We start from the raw sequence: 11,324 nt of genomic DNA, 5'->3' as shown, positions 1-11,324 counted from the left end.
ATGGGCAATCAGAGAGGAATGCCTCGTAACAGTCCCTTTGTTAACAACAATCTCAGCTCATGCTGGAGATGCGGGGTAGACATACTGCGAAAAGCTGCAGGTTCCAGCAATATACCTGTAGGATTTGTAACGTCAGTGGACACTTGGCCAGGATGTGCAAAAAGGCTGTGGCGAGGCTAATCTGTGAGACAGAGGAACCAGACAAGGGGTCTGCAATGCAGGATGTTGCCTGGGGAAAAGCCATGGATGCTGAAGTTTAGCGGGTTCACGTGGCTGACGTCCACAGCTCATACACTAAAATGCCACCTATGATGATGAAAGTTTTATTGAATGGCATCCCGGTGCGCATGGAGCTGGATACGGGAGCCAGCCAGTCACTTACAATTTGAGAGACTATGGCCACACAGAGCTAGCAGGCCCAAACGGGAACGCATTGACACGCAGAGATCATCCCAGTGCTAGGCAGTGCAAACTTGGTGGTAACACATAATAGATCACAGAACCGGCTGCCATTCTGGATCGTCCCAGAAATGGCCCCGGGATCTTGGGGAGGAGTTGGCTAGCCAAGATGAATTGGAAATGGGGGGATGTGCACGCCATTTCATCTGTGGAGCGAAGTTCATGCCCACAGGTCCTACAAAAATTCGGGTCATTGTTTCAACCCAGAGTCGGAATGTTCAAGGGCACTAAAGTAGTGATACGCATCACTCTGGACGCCAGACCAGTGCACCACAAAGCGGTGCCCTTTGTGGTGCGTGAGAAAATTGAAAGTGAATTGGACAGGCTGCTCAGAGAGGGCATAATTTCAGCCATTGAATTCAGCGACTTGGCAAGTCCCACCATTCTTGAACTTAAAGCAGGTGGCTCAGTTCGGATTTGTGGCGACTACAAAGCCACCATCAACCGAGTGTCACTGCAAGACCAATACCCGCTCCCAAGAGCGGAGGGCCTTTTTGCCACGTTGGCAGGTGGCAAGCTGTTCACGAAGCTGTACCTCACTTCGGCCTACATGACTCAGGAACTGGCTGAAGAATCCAAGCTTCTGACCACCATCACGACGCACAAGGGATTATTTATCTACAACAGGTGTCCGTTTGGCATTCGTTCGGCGGCAGCTATCTTTCAGCGGAACATGGAAAGCTTGCTCAAATCCATTCCTGGAACAATCGTATTCCAAGACAACATCCTTATAACGGGTCGAGACACCGAGGAACATCTCCACAACCTGGAGGAGGTGCTACGCCGACTGGACCGGATAGGCTTGCGGCTGAAAAAGGCCAAGTTTGTGTTTTTGGCCCCAGAGGTCGAGCTTTTGTGCAGGAGGGTTGCCACAGACTGGATCCGGCCCACTGAATCAAAAATGGAGGCGATCCGCCGGGCGCCCAGGCCTGGCAACACATCGGAGTTGCGATCATTCCTGGGACTTTTGAACTATTTCGGGAACTTTCTGCCGAACTTAAGCACATTGTTGGAGCCATTACACATGCTCCTGCGTAAAGGTTGTGAATGGCTTTGGGGGGACTGTCAAGAACGGGCTTTCAATAAGACAAGGAACTTGCTGTGTTCTAACAAACTGTTGACTTTGTATGACCCCTGCAAAAAACTGGTTTTAATGTGCGAAGCATCGTCCTACGGGGTTGGGTGTGTGTTGCATCAGGGTAATGACGACGGCCGACTCCAACCGGTGGCTTATGCCTCCAGGTCACTCTCCCAGGCAGAGCATGGATACGGCATGGTCGAAAAGGAAGCACTCGCTTGTGTGTACGGTGTGAAAAAGATGCACCAGTACCTTTTCAGTAGACGGTTCGAGCTAGAGACGGACCACAAGCCGTTAACATCCCTGTTGTCCGACAGCAAGGCTGTCAATGCCAATGCGTCAGCTCGCATACAGCGATGGGCTCTCACGCTGGCTGCGTATGACTACACCATACGGCACCGGCCAGGCACCGAAAATTGCACTGACGCGCTCAGCAGGCTCCCACTGGCCACCACTGAGGGGGCAGCGGAGCAAAACGCTGAGATGGTCACGGCCGTTGAGGCTTTTAACACTGCAGGCTCCCCCATCACAGCCCGCCAGATCAAACTCTGGACCATCAGAGACCCCCTCCTATCCATGATAAAGAAATGTATCCTGACTGGGGATTGGGTGCCCGCACACAGGGCGTGCCCCAAGGAGGTCAGACCATTTCAGAGACGGATGGATGAGCTCTCCATCCAAGCCGACTGCCTGCTATGGGGCAGCCGGGTAGTCATGCCCCAGAAAGACAAGGAAGGGTTCATCAGGGAACTCCACAGTGAGCACCCTGGCATCGTGTTAATGAAGGCCATTGCCCGGTCACATGTATGGTGGCTGGGGATTGATTCGGACCTGGAACACTGGGTTCACAGGTGCACAACCTGTGCCCAGCTGGGCAATGCCCCCAGGGAGGCCCCACTCAGCCCGTGGCCCTGGCCCACCAGACCATGGTCACGTATTCACGAAGACTACGTGGGGCCGTTCATGGGAAAAATGTTCCTGATTGTTGGCGATGCATACTCGAAATGGATCGAGTGTATCATATTAAACTCGTGCACGACATCCATCACCGTGGAGGGTCTGCGTACGGTTTCCGCGACCCACAGCTTGCCGGACATTCTGGTCAGTGACAATGGCCCGTGTTTCACCAGCAATGAATTTCAGGAGTTTATGTTGGACAATGGTATCAAACATGTCCGGACAGCGCCGTTCAAGGCGGCTTCCAATGGCCGGGCAGAACGTGCGGTCCAAGTCATAAAACAGGACATGCTACGCATCCAAGGACCCTCCCTTCAGTACCGCCTATCGTGCCTCCTGCTGGCCTACAGGTCCTGCCAGCACTCGCTCACGGGAGTCCCGCCAGTGGAACTCCTCATGAAACGCATGCTTAAAATGTGGCTCTCCCTCATTCACCCAGCCCTGGCAGACATTGTCGAGGGCATGCGCCAGTCCCAAACCGAGTTTCACTATCGAAACTCAAGGGGGAGGTGTATAGAAATGGATGACCCAGTATTTGTTCTTAACCATGCTTTGGGACCCAAGTGGCTTGAGGGCACAGTAATTGGCAAAGAAGGGAATAGGGTCATAGTGGTCAGACTAAACAATGGGCAGATATGCCGCAAACACTTGGACCAAATAAAGAAAAGGTTCAGCATAGACATGGAGGAACCTGAAGAAGAGCATGAGATGTCACCCACACCACTGCCAGTGGACGAGCAACAAGGACAGTCCACAGCATGCACAGTCCCTGCGGCCAGCCTGGACAGGCTGGAATCACCTCAGGTGACAGAGACGCATGCCAAGGCTCAGCCATCAGAGCCACAACTGCGGCGCTCTGAGAGAGCGTCGACTACCTGAAAGACTTAACCTTTGACACAAAAAGATGTAAGGGGGTAGGTGATGTCATGTATGTAACCATCATGCAATGGTAATCTTCATGTAACTGTAACCTTCATGCAACTCCTGTACACTGTACTTATACCCTAGAAATGCACACCCTGACCACAGGGGGTGAACTTGTGGGAGACACTCCTCACCTGGATTTCATGGTATAAAAGGGGAGGTCCCACCCAGGGTCAGCACTCCTTGGTCCTGGGAATAAAGGGTAAGGTCATGTAGTGACTGTGTCTACAGTACATGCCTCGTGTGAGTTTGTAGTACGATGCAGGGACACCACAGAGGCGGTGAGTAAGTATTGCACAGCGGCAAGTTGGTGTTACATTGTCGCTGTCTAACCCACTTGCCATGATGTATGTAGAAAAGCTTTTTATCCATCTCGGCCATGGAATTGGAGGGTCCTCGGGTGTGAAGAGGAAAGCTGGGGGTGGTAGGGAGGTTAATTTGATCCCATCCTCGTCGCCAAATTATGTTGTCTACATAAATAAAGACTATCTGAAACAGTAATAATGTAACTAATTGTGTCCTTTCTAGCAACTCCCAAAATGGTGTCCCACAACCAGTATGAACCAGCTTGTTTACAGTAGTGTGTGAATGGTTCCTGCAGAGTCCAGATGCCTGTCTAGTGAGCTGTAACAAACAAGTAGAGGATGAACACAACACAGGAAATGCCACTTCCTCTGTACCTCCTCCACCAGGGCCTCCAGTGCCACCTCCATGAACCTGTGCGCCCTCTCCCTCAGCCCGGGAGCCATCCTGCAACCTGCCACCGTGTGCCAGCCAGAGCCCTCCACACCTTCCTGTGGAAGTGGGTGTGAGGACCCCATAGAAACTGCTCCACGGAAATTGCTTCTAGTCAGCACTTGAGTGCTAACCCTGCAGCTATATGTTTAGCACCTCCAGACAAGTTCAAAGTATCCAATCAGCAACTAGGACCAAAATTGTTTGCTAAATCCGATCTTTCAAACAGGTGTGCCTTATTAGCATTGGACCCATTTAGCACCTGTTTTCACCTTTTGTCCAAAATAATCACCTCCATCTCTCCTACCCCTTGCTCTCTTTTATCCGAAAAGCTAATCTAGCTCCCTCTTGAGTTTGCTAACATGGCCAATTTCCACTGATTTGATGAGCAGTCAGTTCCATTTATGCACCATCTTTTGTATGGTTAGATCTAGTTAAATCTAGAAGCAAGTAAATCTAATAACCTGGATTTTTTTAATAGTTTTTATTTTCACAATGGCATTAACCCATTATCTTTAAATTGGTTAACTGGCATTAAAATAACAGTGAAAAATCTAGGCTAAACAGTTTGTTCACCTTCCCTCTTGTTAGCATACACCCCTGGTTACAAAGTCTATGATTATGTCAAACAATTTTAGAAGATTCAATGCCTCTTTACTTTTTAGAATCTTGAAAGTCTCAGTAAGATTTCCCTTGAGCTTTCCTTCCTCCAGTGTAAACTTTCTCTACATCCTTCATCTCCCCTCATCGCTCAAGTGCCAAGCCCTGGTATTAATTTAATTACCCTCCCCTGTACTCACTCCATCACTGGGATATCCCCATTGTAGAATGGTGCAGAATGCTCATTGATTTGAAAGAGAGCAGAACAATAAGCAGCAATTGAGGTTCTTGGAGATTGCTCCAAACCCATCTGATGAATTCCATATCCAGGTTACTGTGGTGACCACTGCACTTGCAATTACTGCTGTCCCCTCAATAATAGCCGACTGTATCACAGATGACTTTCCAACCATCCTTTCAGAGATAGCAGGAATAGAGTCAGATGGTGCATGTATTGAATAAGCCTCCGTTGAAATGAAGGAAGACTGAACAATTTAGTCATAGGACTCTAAGCCGGAGCATGCAAGACACTGGACTTCCACTCTGCATCTATTGGTCCCTCATAAACCACCATCTCTTCTGTCCCTTCATCATCACTATGCAGAATTACACCCAGTGTGTTATTAAGCTCCTTACTCTCTTTAAATCCCAAGGTGCTTAGATGCAGGCTGGTGCTCAATAGTGACACATTATCTGTGAAGCGAGCAGAAGGTACATTTACTAGCACATAAACACACTTGCACAATGTACAGCACTGCAAAACGGTCTTACTCAGCGTGAGAGCACAAGAAAATTAATGTTACCTGTTCTGCAAATCTGAAGAAGACAGCATGAATTTTGTACACACCAGCTGGTCTGTACCTTCCTTCTAATCCCTCAAAAGGAATGCCTTCCATGTCTCCATGTCTAGTTTTATATTCTTTGTTCAAAGTCTGTCAGGATCTTGTGCATGGAGCAAACCTTTCCGGGACAGTCCAGAGTCTCCTTTTACTGGAAAGTGACATGATCCGACATTAGCACATGGTCAATTCAGCAATATATAAGTCATGCAGAAGTAAATTCTCTGTACTGTCATGACATGACAATGCAAATGTTATGAGATATCCTTCATAAAATGTCTATCTTCCTTACGAGATCTTCGCTCAATTACATGTGCTGTACTCACACAGAATCACTTTCTGTCTCTAATTTTCAATATCCTAAACTGCCATATTCAAATATGTCCTTGCAGTAGCTAGTAAACTCGACAGAATTTGTCACAAATGGTGGAACATTTTTCTGACGTCGTTCCAAAGCCTCAGTGGTTAAATTGTGTTGTGCCCTGTTTGTGGCGGTAACATCCAGGAGGCGGGATTACCCCTGTAATGCTGATGAATGTGAAAGGATGGCTTGGGCATTGCAAGGATGCTTTATGGTGTTGGTGTGCGGTGGTGCCAACCTAGCACATCATGTGGCAGCCAGGGTGTACAGCATCATGAAGTAAATCTGGCCATGGTGAGGCCATCCCTGGCCTCCCGGGCAGCAATGTGGTCGGGTGCTGATTTCCTGTGTCCTGTGCAGCATCAGTTAATTGCGGAGAAGTTTGGTGTTGTTATTGGTGCTGCTGGTGTGCCTGGTGCTGCTGGTGTTGGGGATGATCGTGGTGGGATTCTGAGGACCAAGGTGAGATTTTTTTCAAGGGCACTGATGCTGATGGAATAGATGGCAGGTAAACTTGAGATGACAGACGCAATCTGTCAATTTTGAGAGAGGTTGTTCGAATGAGGTGACACTGGATAGAGAGATTGCGCCAAAGCCTTGCAACCTCCATATAGGTCAATGTGCCTTCCAAATGCAGTAAGCAAGAGCTTCTGATCTTGGAAAGTGAACAGCTGTGAGATGGGAACTTTTATAGTACATTTGCAGCTGTCAGGTAAAGAAATGAATTCATGTTGACACAACTCCCAATGTTCTTACCAGACGCAATCACCGAGCAGTGGCAACCTATAGAAAACCTAGAAAGTTGACCTCAAAATTGTGTTTAATAGCCTTTTAACAAGGTTGTAATCATCTAAATTGCTTTCCCACCACTGCGTGTTGAGTCTGTTCAGCATTGATATCCCCGACACCTGGTAAAGTAGCGTGGAGGTGGGTTGACAGCAGCTTCCTGACCCGCTGACAATCATTTCATATTTCACAGCCCCATCTCCGATCCCATCCTCTGAGCGCTGGCAAAATTCCGGCCTTTGTGTCTTAATCACTTTCTCCTCTTATAAGACCCTCTATAAAACCTTCTATCCTACTTTGGTTGCTGTCCATTTTCCTCACACCTCTGTGGAGTGCTTTGGGATGTTTTCTGCATTAAAGGTGTTATATAAATGCAAATTATTGTGTAGGTAAATGCAGCAATTTGTACAAAACATGGTTCCACAAACGGCAATGAGATAAATTACCAGATAATTTTTTTTGGAGAAAGGAATGTTGGTGTGATACAGGGAAAACTCCTGCTTGTCTTCAAATAGTGCCAAAAGGTTCTTTTATAAGAGACTTAATTTTTCTCAAGACGTCACCTACCAAAAATACCATAATTCTTTGGTATTGCATTGGTCAGCTTAGATTACATACTCAACTCCTGGAATGGGCCTTGAATCCTAAGGCAGCAGCAAGATTTCTAACAAATGAGCCACATTGACGCTTCCATTTGTAGTGGACTAATACTTGTGGTATAGTTATAATCAGAATTTGAAATCGAGTCAATCACACTTAAGAACATTTACAAATTAAGAAGACTTCTTATGGAATTCTTTGGTAACAAATGTTCAATTGTTCTATTAAAGTGGAACTTTAGTATATGACTAACGCCAGAATTTTCAGTTAAAAAAGTGGGTGGGTGTGGAATGTGGGGGCAGTTAAATGTTATAATGGGTTTCCCGACCTGATTCTGCCTCCAATCCGCCAACTTCCGGTTTTAACCAACCCACTCCCAGAGGGCAGTGCTACATCAATTTAATACTTAAAATGAGGCTAGAAGCCTCCTCTTTAACCTCCATTTGAATTTAACTATATGTCGATTGGTTTCACACAATTCGTGAAACAGAGGCAGAGCTGCTGGTTCCAGGAGGTAAGTGGCTTTATACCTACCTCCTGGAACCAGGGTCCTTACCTAACCCACCCCCATCTCCCCTCCCCCACCCACTATGTGATCGGAGACCTCACCTTCCCAGGCCTCCGATCCCCACCATGAGGCCTCCACCTCCACCTCACCAATAATGCTGAGGCCAGCTATAATCCTCCAGTGGCTAACCCCATTCTACTTCCCCCCCCCGCCGCCGCCAATGCTTCGACCGACTCACCCCCAACCCCACTGTCATCACCTCCCAGCTTCCGGCAACCCCCCCACACCCAATCCCTGATCCTCCCATGCCGATTTCCAACTTCCCCCCTACTTCCTGATCCTTCCCCCACCCCCCTACAATCCCCAACCTCCACCCGCCCAAGATCCCTGACTGAGCCTCCTGCGATCCCTTCCCTGGACCGACCCCTCACTCCTTCTCTGCATCTGCAGGCCTACCCACCCACCTCTCAATCTAGCTGGCTGCAGGTGAGAAGCCTAAGACTCACATGCAAATCCAGCTGTACCGTTAAAGTCAGCAGGGCTGTGGGAAACCCGGCATTCCGGGTTTCCCACCCATCTCGGAGGCCCCCCGCCAACCCGTCTACCTGGAGAAACTTGCGGCCTAAGCAGTGGGAATGGTGTGTCCTTACTACTGCAAAGCCCCCTGCCGTCTATATGCTAAAGTAGACTAAATCCCATAGGATCCTGTCTATTTTAACCTACAGATAGCAGAGACAAATAAAAGGAAATTTTAAACAACTGGTCAATAAATAGACTGATCCCATTCAGCAGCAGTGGTGTAGAGTGGATGTGTTATGATGAGATTTCTGTTACATTAGAAATGTAGCAAGTCCTTATTAGAAAAGGAAGACATATCGAATGTGATGGGACAAGACTTGTAAGGATGATTGTTGTAAAATGACCAAAAATAAATTGCCTTGATTTTTGTAGGATTAAAATGCATCACTCCTATTTATTTCGGTGCTAAAATAATGATTTTAAACAAACACGGAACATTTGCCGAATTAATTGTTGCTTCAGCAAGTTTCCACTTTAAATAAATGTCCATTAGTTATCATGCATTACACCATGATATTACTGGTGATGGTGCATGCACCAGGGACTGGTGCTTCAAAAAATGTTTCAATCATCAATTGCTTCTAATTTCTAGCTGTGCTTGGAAAGCCTCTCTGTTATCTTTTCACTTTAATACCATTAAATCTATGTGAAAGTTAAGTTGCGTGACCTTTTGAAATCTTTAGGCTCCAGGGCAGCACGTTTTCCGTTTGTTTTTATGTTCTTATGTTTTCCCTTTGCATTTTCTAAATTCTCCTTGGCAAAATGCTAAATATTGTTACAGAGCTCCCTCTAGAGGGCTGCAGCAGTTTGTTGACTGTTTCTGGATGGCTGGTTTGAGAAATGTCAAAAGAAATCATCACATTTAAAGGCCCGGATAGTTTTTTGAATTACCTTAATGGTGCATTTGTGATGAAGCTGTCAATTTGCTGTATTTTCTATTTCAAGTCCAATAAATTTGCTGACGGTAAATTTAATCAAATATGTGATGAAATTATCAAAATGAATCATGTTAATAACCTTTTTTTAAAAAAAGGTTACTTGACATTTTAAAATAAATAAAGAGTTGTTTTTATTGATAGTAAGAATCAGGGCAAAGTTTGGGGGGGTTAAATTGAATGAAGCCAGAAGTGGCTCACATAAACAAACCGTGACACTAAACATCACATAAAAAAACAGATTATCTGGTCATTGTCATGTTGCTGTTTGTGAGAGCTTGCAGTATGCAAATGAGTTGCCTTGTTGCCTACATTACAACATGACTACACTTCAAAAGTACTTCATTGCCTGTAACACACTTTGGGACATCCTGAGGTTGTTGAAGGTGCTATATAAATGCAAGTCTGTCTTTTTTTTACAACCTAGGCAGAATTTAGCCAATCCAGTCATTGCAAGCCAAAGGCGATTGTCAGTACTGCAAGAAATGTCCAGATAATATAAAAAAATTATCCCCTTTTACTGGAGCTTTGGCATGTTGCTGGAGTAGGAACACATCAGTGTTAAAAATACCTATACCAATAGCGGAGATAATGGCAGAATTCTTCATAGTGGAGAGTGTAAAGAGTGAAAGATAGGGAGGGACCTGCGCTAGTGAACTTGAATATTGAAGACTGTATTTAAGCCACTATAAAACTGTCACACTTTATAAAGATATAATTGGTTGCACTGAGAAGTCACATTAAATAAATATTGGGATGAACTGAAAAATGTAAAATAAAACATTTTGTTACTTATTTAAATGTTGTGGGCTAAAAATTTGTTTTTTGGTGATTGCCGTATTTTTGGCGTAAAAATACGGCAATCACTTCGCTACCGCTACGTGGCCTAAAATTCGGGCTTCAATGCACCCGGCAGTAACAATCGGCGTTGCACGACAATTCGTGGCACAAATCGCAAATTTTCTGCAACTTTTCTCCCGAGGCCGATACCGCTGCGAGAGAGGCCTTGGGAGCGGGGAAAACACCCCCCAAATAATTGCAAAAAACAAAAATAAAAAATCACAAAACATACATAAGGCACTTAACTATTGAATCGCTACAAAAGAATAAAAAAAATAAAAGCTTTAACTTACCTTTTTTGCAGGTCTTCATACCTACCGCTGTTCCAAGGGCTGCAACGTAGGATTTTCCCGGGCGTTTTTTTTCATCCTAACTACGGGTGCGCTGTGGGCAATACACGCCAGCGGTCCGCTCCCCAGCGGTACTTAAAAATCGCCGGCACAAAACGGCTCACCGTTTTTCACCAAAAAACGGCAAAATATCGACGAGAAACCGGGCGCAAGGTTGGCGAATGTTTAGCCCTTAGGTTCCTTCATATTCCTCTTCCGGTGCATCATGTTCAAGAAGATCTGTTCAGCAAACCTTTTGCATTTACTTACAAATACACATGATAAAACAAAGTACATCATGGTGTCAAAATGCATTGCGTGCACGGGATATTATTGCAATGGTTTTCGAGCTCTTATCTCTCCACATGAAAAGAAGGTTTGCTAAACAAGCACTTTTCCTGAATTTATTGCCTTTTAAAACAAAGCTCAATGTCTATAAAATATTTTCAATATTAAATATTGACGATTTTGGACAGAAATCGGAGTGATATCCTTTGAGGTGCTGTCAGATAAAATCCTGCAGGCATCCACAAGTGAATCACATTCTGGGCTTTGGTGAAGAAGCAGATAAGATGGAACATGTCGGTACTCAATGGTCAGAACAAAGTACTCTTGGTTATTCATCTTCCTAGATTATTATATAGGGTGGGTAGATAAGACTGTTTATAAATGGTTTATTAGAAGAAGCAGACTCAATAGAATGGTTTTCTTCTAGTTCCATCCTTTTTATGATCTTAGCACATCTGCTGCACTTGACGTTCCCTTTAAACTGTAAAAAACAAAATTAATTTCCA

General features: G+C 45.5%; 1 long non-coding RNA gene across 1 annotated transcript; it reads right to left on the bottom strand.

Annotated features, from left to right (window-relative positions):
• Positions 1–4,505: 4,505 nt before the first annotated feature.
• Positions 4,506–10,553, bottom strand: LOC139277994 (uncharacterized). Its single transcript, XR_011596196.1, has 3 exons — positions 10,495–10,553; positions 5,557–5,743; positions 4,506–5,446 (listed from the first exon to the last, which is right to left on the bottom strand). It is a non-coding gene; the product is annotated as an uncharacterized lncRNA (long non-coding RNA).
• Between the last annotated feature and the right edge of the window lie 771 nt (positions 10,554–11,324).

Source organism: Pristiophorus japonicus, chromosome 13 (genome assembly GCF_044704955.1).
Source record: "Pristiophorus japonicus isolate sPriJap1 chromosome 13, sPriJap1.hap1, whole genome shotgun sequence".
NCBI lineage: Eukaryota > Metazoa > Chordata > Chondrichthyes > Pristiophoridae > Pristiophorus > Pristiophorus japonicus.
Note: the sequence above shows the minus strand (reverse complement) of the source record. Positions and strands in the feature narration are given on the sequence as shown.